This window comes from Lathamus discolor, chromosome 2 (genome assembly GCF_037157495.1).
Source record: "Lathamus discolor isolate bLatDis1 chromosome 2, bLatDis1.hap1, whole genome shotgun sequence".
In the NCBI taxonomy this organism is placed as follows: domain Eukaryota; kingdom Metazoa; phylum Chordata; class Aves; order Psittaciformes; family Psittacidae; genus Lathamus; species Lathamus discolor.
In genome coordinates, this window is record NC_088885.1 from 100,524,844 (window position 1) to 100,538,062 (window position 13,219).

General features: G+C 38.4%; 1 long non-coding RNA gene across 4 annotated transcripts in view; it reads left to right on the forward strand.

Annotated features, from left to right (window-relative positions):
* Window positions 1–12,598, forward strand: part of LOC136008514 (uncharacterized) — a 43,645-nt gene extending 31,047 nt beyond the window's left edge. For all 4 annotated transcript variants that reach the window (XR_010610115.1, XR_010610117.1, XR_010610114.1 and 1 more), the window contains one exon: window positions 12,343–12,598. This is a non-coding gene — a long non-coding RNA (uncharacterized LOC136008514). The remainder of the gene's footprint in view (window positions 1–12,342) is intronic.
* The last annotated feature ends 621 nt before the right edge of the window (window positions 12,599–13,219 follow it).

A 13,219-nucleotide genomic window follows, 5' to 3' on the forward strand; every position in this document is an offset into this window, starting at 1 on the left:
AAAATAATAGACTTGTCAGGCCTTAACAGTCCATCAGTTACTACTGTAATCTTTTAGTCTCATTCCTTTATGATCTAATATCCTCAGTGGTACTGTCATGTCTATAATTCTGTTCCTGTCAATGAAGCCGCACAGCCTACTAGATCTGTCCCAGGTAAGCACTTTTCACTCTGCAGAACATAGATGCTTTGCCTACTCAATGATCCATGTCAGCTATTAAGTACTGACGATGGTCTTCTCTGAATAGCCTTTTACCAAACAGCTTATTTCAGTTAACTTGCATAGTGCAACTGTTATATCGTAGAGTGAGGGATTTTTTGGTTGCTGGTTGGAGTTCTTGATTATTTTTCAAAAATGCTTTTCAGTATTCAGTATCAGTTGAAGCAATAGTGGTATCTTTATGTAAGTGTATTTGTTCAAAAATATGTCCTTACTCAGAATAGCTTTTTAAGAAACTGATGCACAGACTGTGACCAGTTCCTCCTTCTACTTACAGAACATATTTATTCATCATCCAGTGTGTTTTGCAAGTTGGGAGAAGCTTTGAAGCTGCATTGGTTCAGAGTTCGTCAGTTTGGGGTGAGGTTTTTTTAGCTTTTTTCTTTATTTTTTAAAGAGAAAAAACAGTAAAATGCAGTATGTGCATTCTTTGACTTTTTCCACTGTCTACTGCTAGTAAGATGATTAATTGCTCAGGCTTGAAGATAGGACTTTTTTCAAAAAGTCTTCTGTATCTGATAGAAGCTAAATTCATTGGGGCTGGGGAGAAAAAAATAAATTGGGTTTGGCTTACAAAATGGTTTGTATATTTTAGAAGTAAGATTTAACACCCTTCCCCCCAACCCCAACATTTCTGAGAGGAGACATGAGAAACAAAGAAGGGAAGCTGTAGTACTTGTACCATGCACAGTTTTGCAAAGACTCAGACTAATATTGAATTAACATTAAAGTGTTCCATTACAACCAGCTACTTGTAAAGTTGCCTGGCTAATTTGCAGCTTCACAAACAAGCTAAACAAAAAGATTAAATAAATCCTGTTTGTTGTTAGAAGCTATTAGGCTGAGCTGCCTGGCAATGCGAAGAGTTAATTCAATGTGTGTAGACAAGAGATCTAAGTATGTTTTTGTAGTAGTGCATTCATCTGCAAACTAAGCCTGTAGACCACCTGAATGACACCTGAATGACACCCCGTGCAACAGTAATTCACTGTTGCCTGAGGTGATGTCTTCAGGAACTTCCCCTCTGGGGAAAGCCATCTGGGTTTGTCTTACTGGAGAAGTGCACTCCATGGCACCTTTCTAGAGGAAGGGCTGGACTGTCATCCTTCGTATCTGAGAACTGGGTCATCTCTGCTGTGATGCTTGCTGCACACCTCAGGGAAGATGCTGGATGGTGGCCAGAGCCTGAAGGAGGAGTCAAGGGAGAGGTCGCTGAGAACCCAGAGCTCCACACGGATTTCCACAGATAGTGCTTATTACAGATGAAGAACCCTGCTGATCCTGGTGAGACGTATGGATAGTCTTGGGAAAGCGAATGCAGACAAGTCTGTTTGTATTTGCTGTGTTCTCATCCAAGCTTCGATGCTGTCTGGACCTCGGATAACAAATGCCATTTGTTAAGGATTTGCTTTAGGCTGAGCATGCATAGACTGCAAAATGTCTCTAAGACCTGTATGACAAAAGTGATAAGTAAAGGATCAGAAGCTAATTCTGACTTGCTTTGTGACCTAGAGACATACAAAAATCTTTATCTTACTGTTCTTGAAAGGGATGTCCTGTGTGGATCCCCTGTTTCCCCTCTCTTTATTACACTGTTTGTGCCCTTCTGCAATGAGTGTTGAGCAGACAGGCTGGACTGGCATAGGTTGAGTTTCAACAGCTGGTCCTTCTGTAACACAAAATGAGGAGGGATCCATCATTAGCAGCTTTGAGAATCCTTTTTTGTAGTGCTGACAAAATGGGATTCACCTGCAGGACCCCATCTCTGCAGGAATGTTTATGCTGGTTTGATTCTTCTCCAGAGCCAGTTCCGCTTTCCATTTGTGTTGTGATGAGCAGCATGATAGCTGTACGCTACTGGGGAAAGCTACGGTGGCTTAATGTGTATCTATAAGCTGGTGTGAACCGAGCCTCTTATGTGGTTGCATGTGGCAGTGTCAGAGCTGATCTAAATACAGATTCTCTGGCTTTAGATTTTTTTCATAGGGATGGGGAAAAATGAGGGAAAAATCTTGTGAGGAGGAAAAATCCTTTTCCTTCTACCTCTTTCTTTCTGTCTCTTTCCCTACCAACTGTCTGAGAGAAAACTTGCAGCTTTCAGGTCTGTATATTATCCAAAAATTATTGCATTTCATTTACATTTTTTGTAAATGTAAAATGAAAGAAGGAACTTAGGGTCTAAAGTAAATAGATTTTCTGTTTTTCCTTGAGGATTTTCATTTCTACAAAAAATGAAACAAGTTTTCTGCACAGACTTCTTATCTCAACAGAACTTTTTATACCCAAAGATCTACCTCTGGTTGTCTTCCTTATCAGGGACCCAAGTTGCCCCTCCCACTCAAGAGAAAAACCTAAGATGGGTTGGAGTGCTGGAAGTGTCCTTAGTGATCAGATAGCATCTTTTAACCACCTCAGAAAGACAAGTTCTGCTCTTCAAGAAGCAGGTTAGAGAAAAAAAGGAGCAATACTGGAAGGGGAAAAAAAAAAGGGAAGGGGGGCTGTTTCAGAATGAAAAATACCTCTCATCTCTAGCAGCTCTTCTGTTGGGCCTCCAGAAATGCAAGCATTAATCTTGCCCCAAAGTTAGAATAACAAGCTGCTACTTCCACTGGGGCTTCCTGCCTTCCTCTCGGTATCACATATGCTATATGACTAAATTCTGAGTTGTGTGAAATGCTCACTTATTACAAGCAGGTTGAATTAGCTGTGCAATACGTACTGCTTTAGACATAAATAATCTAGTGTTAGGACAGGCTAGATGATCTCTTGAAGCTTTTCCAGCATTTTGATTGTTATAGACATGATGAGACAGTGACAGGTTTTGTTTTACACAATGTGGATGATAGCCTTTCCCTTTGAACAAAATGAAAGCTTGTTTTTTGCCAGCAGTTCTTTCTGCCCCAAACTTCCTTGCTCCTGATACTTTAACTTGCCCATGAATGACAAAAATCTGCTGCTACCTGCTGTAACTGACTGAGGGATGCTGTGCACAAAAAAGTAAAAATCCAGTGGGGAAGATGGTGGTGAAAGTAATGAGAGGGCAATGTATATGTTTATCTGGAAGGATCTCTAATATATATGAATTTCTCGTATGCAATACTGGTGTGTTTGCAGCAGTATCCAAAGATGCCATTTTTTGCTCCCTTTTGACTACAGTATGGTAGGAACATTTGTAACTGGGCTATTTGTTAGTAATCACAGCAGAAATTTGTCAGACTAAGAGGGGTAATAGCACAAGTAATAGCACAAAAAAGGCTTCAATAACAAACTGGATAACAGAAAAAGCCAAAATCTTCCATCAGCTTTTTTACTCTGGTTAAGCAATTGTATCAGGGAAGTCAATGGCACCTTGTGCACACACCAAAGTAAAGGAGCATCACTATCTGTGGAGCCCAGCTAGAAAGTGATGTGATGGCACATGTCAGCAGAATTGTCATGGTTAATCCTCTTCTTTCAGGTTGCAAAGCAGCTGTGAGAATAGCTGATTGGCCCCGTTGTTGTTGTGGTACAGTATTGTTAGACTGAAGTTTTCAGATGCCAAAGACACTGCATATTGTTACAGTTCTGAAAATAAGATTGTACAAATGCGTTCTGTGACATGCTAGCATATGCCCACTAGATACTGCTTGAGGATCTTGAAGCTGGTGCTGGAAAAAAGTTGTTCCGTGATGGTGAGGATGTAAGTTTTGGGGTCCTTAGCCTCCCGTCTAGTACTATTTGAGGAAAATCACCCTTTTTATCTGCTGGATTTGAAGGATTCCAAACTTGTAGTTGGTTACACTTGGAGGATTCCTTGGCACTGTTGCAAAAATGAGTTAGGCAGTGCCCAGAGTTTATTCAGCAGTTTAACTGTGTAGTATTTTAATTGACAATGAAAGTAGGAAAAAAAGAAATGTTGGACTTTTAGGTTTAAAATGGGGGCAGAGTGTGTTAAGTTAGTGAGTTATCTGGAGCATAAAAGGGAACAAGCACAGAACCAAAGAAATAAGATTTTATCATTGTAGCAGAAAATAGGAGCAGTACTACTTTATTTTTGATCTTAAAGAGGATGGCAGGATGTTGGTTTAATGTTATCAGAAATAATGGAGTTCTTGATTGAAGATGTAGTAATGTTTGAGGAGTTAAATGCTGATCTCAAAGATACTTGTTAGGAAAAATGAGATTGCATGAGCAAATGTGATGAAGGCTATACGAAATATTATACTTGCAAAATAGATTCCAGAAGAAAGTGCTGGTCTTGGCTACTTTTTGCTTGCAGCATGTCACTAAACGTATCTTTTGAGACTTTAATATATTTTGTCTTCTGTGGTTGTGCAAGAGTTGTAGTTATAATTACTTAATATTCATTATTATTTGAAAAGGATGGGTGCATGGGAAAAGAAGCTATAGACTTGATATTGATAATATACTTGTCTAATCAACAATGCAGCTACACTAACTTTTCTAAAACCTGATTTTTGTGGCAAAGCTTACATACTTCACAGGTTACTTTTCTCTGTCTCATATTAACAAATCAAGAGAAAGAAGATAGTCAAGACACAACTTCAAGAATAAAAGAGTAGAGACATCTTGTCTATTTTAACATGGTTTCCCTTGAGTGTGGTGCTTGCTTACCACAAACTTAAAGTAGACCAAGCTGCAAATTTGCAACATGCGCAGCAATGTCTGTCTTGGTAGGAAACTTAAGGGAGGTGATATACTGACAGGTAAGAAAATATTAGTTTTGGCTGCAGTGTGCTTGGCAATTACTTGAACAAGAACATCTTGACATTTTTTTTTTTTTTCTAATTTTGATTTCATACCTGCTAATCTGTGTGTGACATCTGTCAGAGCTCTGCAGATCAGTTGACATGGTTAGACATTGTTCCCTCTGAGAAACCTGTTTTTCCTTTGCCCATGAAAGTTTGAAAAGGAAAAAGGCAAAAGGACCTCCATGAGTGCCTTTATGCAGGGTTTAAAGTTGTGTATTCAGAAATACAAGTTACCCCTTAAATTTCTTTCTTTGTTTTGGGATTTTTTGGGTTTTGTTTACTCCCTCAGGAGTAATGATGAGTACTTAGTGTTCTTGCAGTTCTGGCAGTTTTTAAGGTACTTCACTATAGATTTGAGACTTTATCTGTAACCACATATGTGGTGAAACTTGATCTTACCAGGCTTTACTCTCTAGAGTTTTGGCAAGCTTACTTTAAGCATATTGCAAGCGTTGCACATTCAATGAACAAAAAAGCTCTACTTGACCAGTTACTATATAGACAATCTAGTCCACTTGGCCATGAATAAATATTTCACAGAAAGATCTGTGTGAACAAAGATGTAAAAGGCCATTGTTTGAATAGTTTCCCAGGAGATGTGGAATCATGAGCAGCTCTGTCACTGAAGACAGACTGAACTGGTTTTGTTCATGTCTTGATATTTGTTTTAGTAATGCTCTGTCCTTGTGAATATGTTACTTTGGCATCCTGCAGGAAGCAGCTGAAATTGTGTGCAGAGAGGTGCAGTCCAGGACTCCCTGATGGAGCACTTAAGGGTTGGAGAGTTTTGTATTCTGAATAAGATGATCCTCGTTTGCATGTGTATAGACTAATATCATGGTACACTTGGCTACTGCAGAGATTATCAGTGCTGGTTGCTGGGGCTTTTTTGTTTTGTTTTGATGGGTCCAGTTTTAGAATACTATATTTTGATAGCTGACTGGTTAAGTATATTTAAACTAATGGATATTTAGTATTAGTAATGAAATGCTTTAAAAAGGCAAACCTGCATCATTGCAGCACTTTCGCTTGCCTATAATGGCCCAAGCCCTGCAGTTCTTCTGCTGCTAAAAAAAGTTTTTATTTAAGCAAGCATCGCAGTCTTTAATGCAAGAATGGCAATGTGATAGTTCATTGCTAGGCCCAATGTGTAGCCATGGTAAGTGGTATGTAGGGTGTTGTCGTCAGGCACCTCCCATAGGAAATCTTTTGAGATGAAGTTTGAGCTGGTAGCAGAAAACCACACTGGGTTCAAGAGCAGCTACATTCTGTCTTCCTTTTGCTATGTTAGGGTGTTGTCTTTGATGCAGAGACTGCAGAATGAAAAGCTGCTTTGAACACTTTCCAGAAAGTTATTGAAATAAGTGTTTGGTAACTGTATTGGCTTTTACTATGCACCAAGGTCACTGCATGAGCAGGCAGTCCTGTTAAAAACAGGATATGAGTATTTTAAAAGGTGTTTTTTTTTTTACAGTTTCAATAAATAAGTGGGAGTTTTATAAAAATATACTATGGGCATAGAATTTACTCCTTTTGTCCTTATCTGCTGCCATTTTATCTCCCCAGCCATGATGCTGCTGGTCAGTTATCGATAGCAGCTTTCCAACATTTGCCACATCAAAGCTCTGAAGAGAAGGAAGTTGCTGATTGCCCCCCAGTTTCTGGCACTGATAATTTGAAATACAAGTGTGTATCTTTTGGGTGGAATTTGTATGCAAAGGAGGTGGTAGTCTTTGATAAAGGTGGGTGATATTTTTCTGGTGAAGTATTGTTCTCACCAGAAACAAAATCAGCATGTCAAAAATGGGCTCCTCTCTGTCTAAAGCTTTGTGGTAGTTATGTGTTACACTGAACTTTTTCAGCTCTTGAGTAAACTCGAATTTCTGGGTTAAAAAGGAGGTGCAGGTGCCCGTGTGGTTTTTACTGTGACCACCACTGTACTCTCTCTTCACCTTAGCGCGAGGCCTGGATTCAGGTTTATCCTCTCCATGCATCAACCATGCACCTGAACAAGGTGAATGTTGAGAAAACAAGATGCAAACTGGTTTGGGGTGGATCTCTTAATTCTTCTCTTGAAGCATTTTACTTCATACTCACACTAATGCACTTATTCAGTAATCAAGCCTGGGTGGAGGCAGGAAAAAAGAGGTAGAATGAATAGACTTGTGGCTGTGCTTGCTTCATGTTTTCAGAGTTGGTCTTGAATGGCTAAAGAAATAATATCAGGATAGCTTGCTGAATCTCAGGTGCCTGTAGGAAAGACAATACTTACAGAGTTCTTTAGGCTTTTCACTGGGATCAGGATCTCTCTCTAACTTATACTATGCATGGAAAATGGAGAAGAACAGTGTTTTATAGAAAATGGCTTGTAACTAATCTTGGCTAGGATTTTCATTAAAAAGTAGCGTCATTGTGTAAGTGCTTGGAGAGGACTTGAGAACCTGCAGCCTTTGGAGAACTTAATTTCTTATGATCAACTTATGCAACTTAATTTCTTATGATTGAAGGCGAAATATTTACTTTTTTTCAGTTGCCTTTTTTTTATGTTATTATTAAATATTGCTAAGGTCATAATAGCTGGTCAAAGAAGCTTCAAAGCTGTATTTACCCCTCAGCAAGGCTAGACATCCAACCTTTATTGCTGGATTTCTGTGAACTATATCTTAGTGCGTGCGGTCTGTTTTACACCTAGAAATCTGCAGAGTTGACCCCTGCCTTCTCACAGTATCTTTCCATAAGGGAAAATTTCCCAGATGTACTTAACTGACCGGGTGCCCCGGGTGCCTTCAGCACAATGGATTTCCTGACCACTAAGGCAGCATAAAAATTGTAAGTTCAGCTGCTGCAGAAATGGACAGTGACGAAACACAAAAACTGTGCCTCCTCAAGACAGAAGAATAAATAACAGTATGATGATAATTACCCTCTGTAGGTATTGCATTGTGACAGTCATCAGGATCTTACTTTATCTGCATTAACCTCTGTCAGTGATGAGTTTCCTTCACACATCTCCACCTCTCCCCATTCTAGCCTGCCTGCAACCTTTCAGAGGAGTTCTCAGGACTATGGCTGCAATGTTAAGAGTAATTAGATGAAACATTGCTGTAAATTCCTGTGAAAAGAAATACATTAATTACCTTAGTTGAGTTAACTTCTTCTGAATATAATTAATTGGATGAATTGATAAACAGCTGGGTAATTTTGCTTTATCTACCTCCAGATAGGACAAAAGTTAACAAACTGAAATGATGAAGGAATTGAAAATCTATTGCTCCAACACTGACTTTTTAATCATGATTACATACCTTATCCTCTGTACAAACTGCTGAGCACTCACTTCTTGTGTCTGACCTTGTAAGGTTGAGAAACTCTCCTGTTGGTAGCATGATTCAGGGCAGGATGAAGTCCTAATGTATGTGTCTTTAGATGTCAGTTGACATTCTCTGTAGGTGTCGAAGGATTGGGAGATTAGCAGTTGAAATTCAAGCCAATGTGCACTTTGGCACATTGGCCTCTTGGATTTAATAAGGGACACACCTTGTGTCTAAAACTTGGGATCTGATTTGGGATTAGTGGTGGCTTGCAAAAATTCATCTTTAAGAGTTGTATAAGGGTTATCTAACTGAATATGTATATTGGAAGCAAAAATAAGAAATCAGAAATCAAAGTTTTGGGTTTGAGTGAATCATAGGAATTACGACAAACTCAAGTGACTAAGCAAAGCTATTGGATTTGATGCTCCATCAAGATGTAAGAGTTTATTTGGTGTGACTGTGACTCAGCACTTGAGGGTGAGTCATTCCTCATCCCTGGGACTTCAGTGCTGTAGGCTTTCTGGCTGAAAAAGAAAAGAGGAGGTGGGAAGAGATTTAAACCTACAGAGAAAGTTTAAACTTTATGAATACAAAAGACAAGGAGAAGTTTTACCCCCACTCAGACTATTTTTCTTGAAAGACTTTATTTTTAACTTTTGAAAATGGTATTTTCAGCAGAATACAGTGACTTTTCACAGGAACTTTATTTATAGTGGAGGCTCTTCATATTTTATTTTGCAGAAAATTAATTTGTGATTATATTGAACTATGAAAAGAAACCTTTATAGCAATGCAATTTGCTTTGTCTGTGGCTGTCTTTCACACAGATGAGTTTAAAATACTTCTTGCCAATAACTCATTTGTGAGAAGACAATGATAGTGGAGGGGCATTGAAATCAATAGGTTCAAACAGGAGAATAAAGGCATGAGAATATACAAACATTTAATGAAATATCTACATGTAGCAGAAACTGCTAAACAGTAGGGGCTTGCCAGCAGTGACAATATTCTAAGGTGAGGGGTTGATGGCAAAAGGGAGCTAAAAAGCAGGGAAATCCTCACCTCAACTCTGATGTGTCTACATATTCATCCTATAGCACAGCAGTAATGGAATAAAGGCACCATAGTATAAGTCCTAATCCCTGTATCCAGCCAGAACAGGGGTTCCCCGCCTTCAGGCACAGTTAAGAAGGTTAGTGTTATTTTTGTGAAGCTTCAAAACTGTCTATTAGTAGGGAAGGGTTTGTTTGGGGGGATGACTGGTGTGTTAATCTGTTCTACAAGATCTGGGGATCAGGAGGGAAAATTCTTCTTCCTTCCCTGTTCTCTTTGCAAAGTCTGGCAGAGACCATGGGGAAGTTGTAGTTTCTGTTGTAATGTACAACATGGTTAGCTGCTTGGGAGCACCTGAGGTCCCAAATAACAAGTTCTTTGTGCTCCTGTGGGGCCAATGCATTGACAATGCTAAGGATTGTTTTTTCTTCTTCCTGTGTCAAATTGCAGTTGTGTCTTTGGCCCTTTTATTGCAAGTCTCTAGTATGTTGCAAGGTTTGAGCAAGTTCTTTGTGGCTGTTCTGAACAAGGATGTGCAAGGAGTAGGCATCAAAGCAATCTGCTGGACTAAGTGGCTGTTGCACTGCATTGCTTGAACAGAGGGGCCGGATGCTATGACCCATTCCCATCCATGTATATAGTAGTAGCTATAGGTATATATTATAAAGAAATTCCAGAAGCATCAGCAATTCAGAAAAGTTCCAAAATCTGTGGGATTTTTCTAAGTGCAGCTCCATAAACCATTTGCTGGATATGAAGTACTGTAAAATACCTGCAGTGTCACCATGCAGATTACATAATTTTATTTTTTTAATCACAGAACATGATAAATTCACTGAATGTGACAAAGAGACTGTCATATGTGCTCATTGCTTATTTTGTTCTCCAGGCTCTGATTTTGGTTTTCAAATGCAAGTGCCTCTGTAGGATTTGTGAATCTGTTATGGGAATGTGGTTTGGTACATTAAGTAAAAAACACTCCAGTGTTCCCACTGTAAGCTGTGAAGGAAGCATTGACTACCTGGCAATGTTAGATTAAGGAACATAAAATGACATGATTAGGGACAGACATGATCTGTGAAATATATCTGGAGGATTTAATAAATGAAGACAGTAAGTTTTAAGGAACATGAATTTTTTTCTTATACACTTTCAGCACTATGGGGAATTACTGCTGGCATTTGATTTTTTAGAATTACATAATATTTCTTATGGTTGTGCTTTTTTTTTTGCGTATAGTTGATGCTGTTCTAGATCATTAGGCAATTATGTTTAATTGGTGACTAAGCTAATGTGAAGACAAGCTTAGAGTCTGAAGAAATAGATATAACGCAAAGCCCAGAAGACCTGATTCAAAACCTTCTACTTCAAGAAGCCCATAATAAGTTTTATAGAGATTATAAAGGAAGATATCTTGGTAAAGCAGGAAAAAACAAAGGAAGATCCCAAGTTGATACTTTCTTTCATACTTATTTTGTTACAGCACATGCATCTGATATGTCTCTGGCATAAGAGCATCTATCTGTGTTCTGCTCTGAGCCCACAGCTATTTCTACATCCTCAGAACATGCTGGTTTCATGCTTTCAAATGAGATCATGTAATGTAGGCCTGGAGGTTCTCCTTCAAAACATTACCTAAAGATTGTAGAGTTTAAGAGCTACTGAAAGTAACTTTGTTTCTACAATTGCAGTGAAAAATAAGAGATAATGTAATGATTTAGTAAGTTCCTTCACTCTTTTTCTACCCAAAATTAAATAACAAAGCAGTTCCATTTTATACACCACAGGGTGTATCTCCAGTATTTTACTAAAAGTAACCACAGAGTCAGAAACAGTTCTGTTTCTCATCAGTTTTTTGAGATTTCCAGCTCTGGCCTTTTTTCCTCATTAGAACAAAACTGGACTGTTTGGATGATACTGCACAACAAAATTCCACAGAAGTTGCCTATTTTCAGGTCAAGATTGGAATTCCAGCTGCTTTAGCTGGAAACTGATCTGATCCCCCTACATCTTGGATGTCTTCCAGGTGAAAACTTTGACCTGTTTCACTGGAAATGCTCTAATCAGTTCTCATTACAGATTCAGAGTCTTTTAAAACCAGAACAAAGCTGTGAATTGCTAGCAAATCTGAGCCAATAAAGACACAGTGTGCAAAGGATTAGACATAAGGACCCTAGGAAGCAAGAGTGTAGCCAGGGTTTAGACCAGAGCCAGCTTAGCTTAGAAGTTCTGTTGGTTTGACCAAGGCATTTTTCAGTTCTTCTTAGTTGCTTGCCTAGGAATTCCCTCTCAAACTCAAAGTACTGTGGTATTATTTATTACTGGAAACTTCTCCATCAATTGCTCTTCTGCATGGCTTTTTCACTTAAGTGTTTCTGCTGAGCTGAAGGCCGTGTGAAAATAATTCTGCAGCTGATTTGTTTGATATAGTTTTATTCAGATTTTAATGGGAGGGAAGATATCTCAGTATTAGGTACAAAGCATTAGGAAATGTGAATGAGATGCTGAATTTTGTTGTCAGTTGATGGGTTTGTTTTTTCAAAAGGGGCCAGCCGCAAAAATAACCTTTTTCAATGTCTTGGGCTGTCTCTGTTTGCAAAATGATGACTGCTCTTTAGTAGAGTTGCTGTTTGGGAGGGAAATGTTATGAAGAAAATGAAGTTTTATTTGTCACCTTAGCCCCTTACTTTCAAGCCAATACTTATTCTTTTATGAGTGTGAGCTTTCAAGTTTTCTCCACTTGAAGGCTGAGGGAAGAGGAGGGGTGATATTTGATAAAAGTGTAATTTGAGGGGTTTTGTCTACGTTCTCCTGATTTGTTTTCATCTCTCTGCTGCTGTTGTCCTTGTAAGACTAAGGTGGAAGACAAGAGATGCTATTTAGACTGAAGACATTTTAGTTTGATACTCTTTTCTCTGTCTAAGCAGGAGTAGATATGCTCGAAGAGAGTGGACTTTTTTAGGATTTTTTAAATTTATTTATTTATTTATTTAAATTTTTTTTAGGATGAAGAGTGTTTTCCACTACTAGAAGATAATACAGGTGTTACTGTTCCCTTTCCACCATTCACCAGGTCAGAGTCCAGCTATGCACTTCTGCAGTGCCTGAACTGGTGGTGTTTGGAGGCTTGTAAGAATAACTGAGCTGTGAAGGATATACTGTGAATGAGTGTTCCTATGGCATTATTCATTTTTTCCTGGAGGAGATCTCACAGCGTTATTTTTGTGTGGTGTCCTTTCTTACATTACTGCAGTAATAAATGGATATAAAAGACAAGTGTGTGTAATTTGTCTCTGTCCCATATATAGTACATTAGGCCATCACTGTCTTCTAAGAAGTGTTGAATATGTGTGGTAAAGATGGAGTCTGTTGCCATAAAATGTAATACAGTCCAGTTATGTGAAGATCTTTGTCATTTTAACTTCTGTGTTCTTTGCTAGTAAAGAGATACTGAAAACATTTTCTTTTCTCTTAAAATGATAATGTTGTAGGTTGTTACTTTATATTGTATATGTAGCCAGGCAGTTAGTGCTGCTTTCATTGTTATTAGCCATTAAAAGAAAGGATTAATGGAATTTACTCCTGACTTTGAAGATTACACTTGTTTGTGTCAGCAGTTAAACCATATAATGAAATAATCATGTTTTTCATTGACAACAACCACCATACCATTTGTAATAAGCATAATGAATTGCCTTTTTTTTTTTTTGCAAGGAAATTGACTTCACTTTATTGTTCACATGTATTGGATTTAGTATGACATACTACATATTGATAGATGACAATAAAGTGCAATGTTATTCACAAATATTTCTATATATATTCTACAGCCTTCCTCTGATGGGGACACATTAAATAGGTTTCATTAATCTTTGTTTAGGT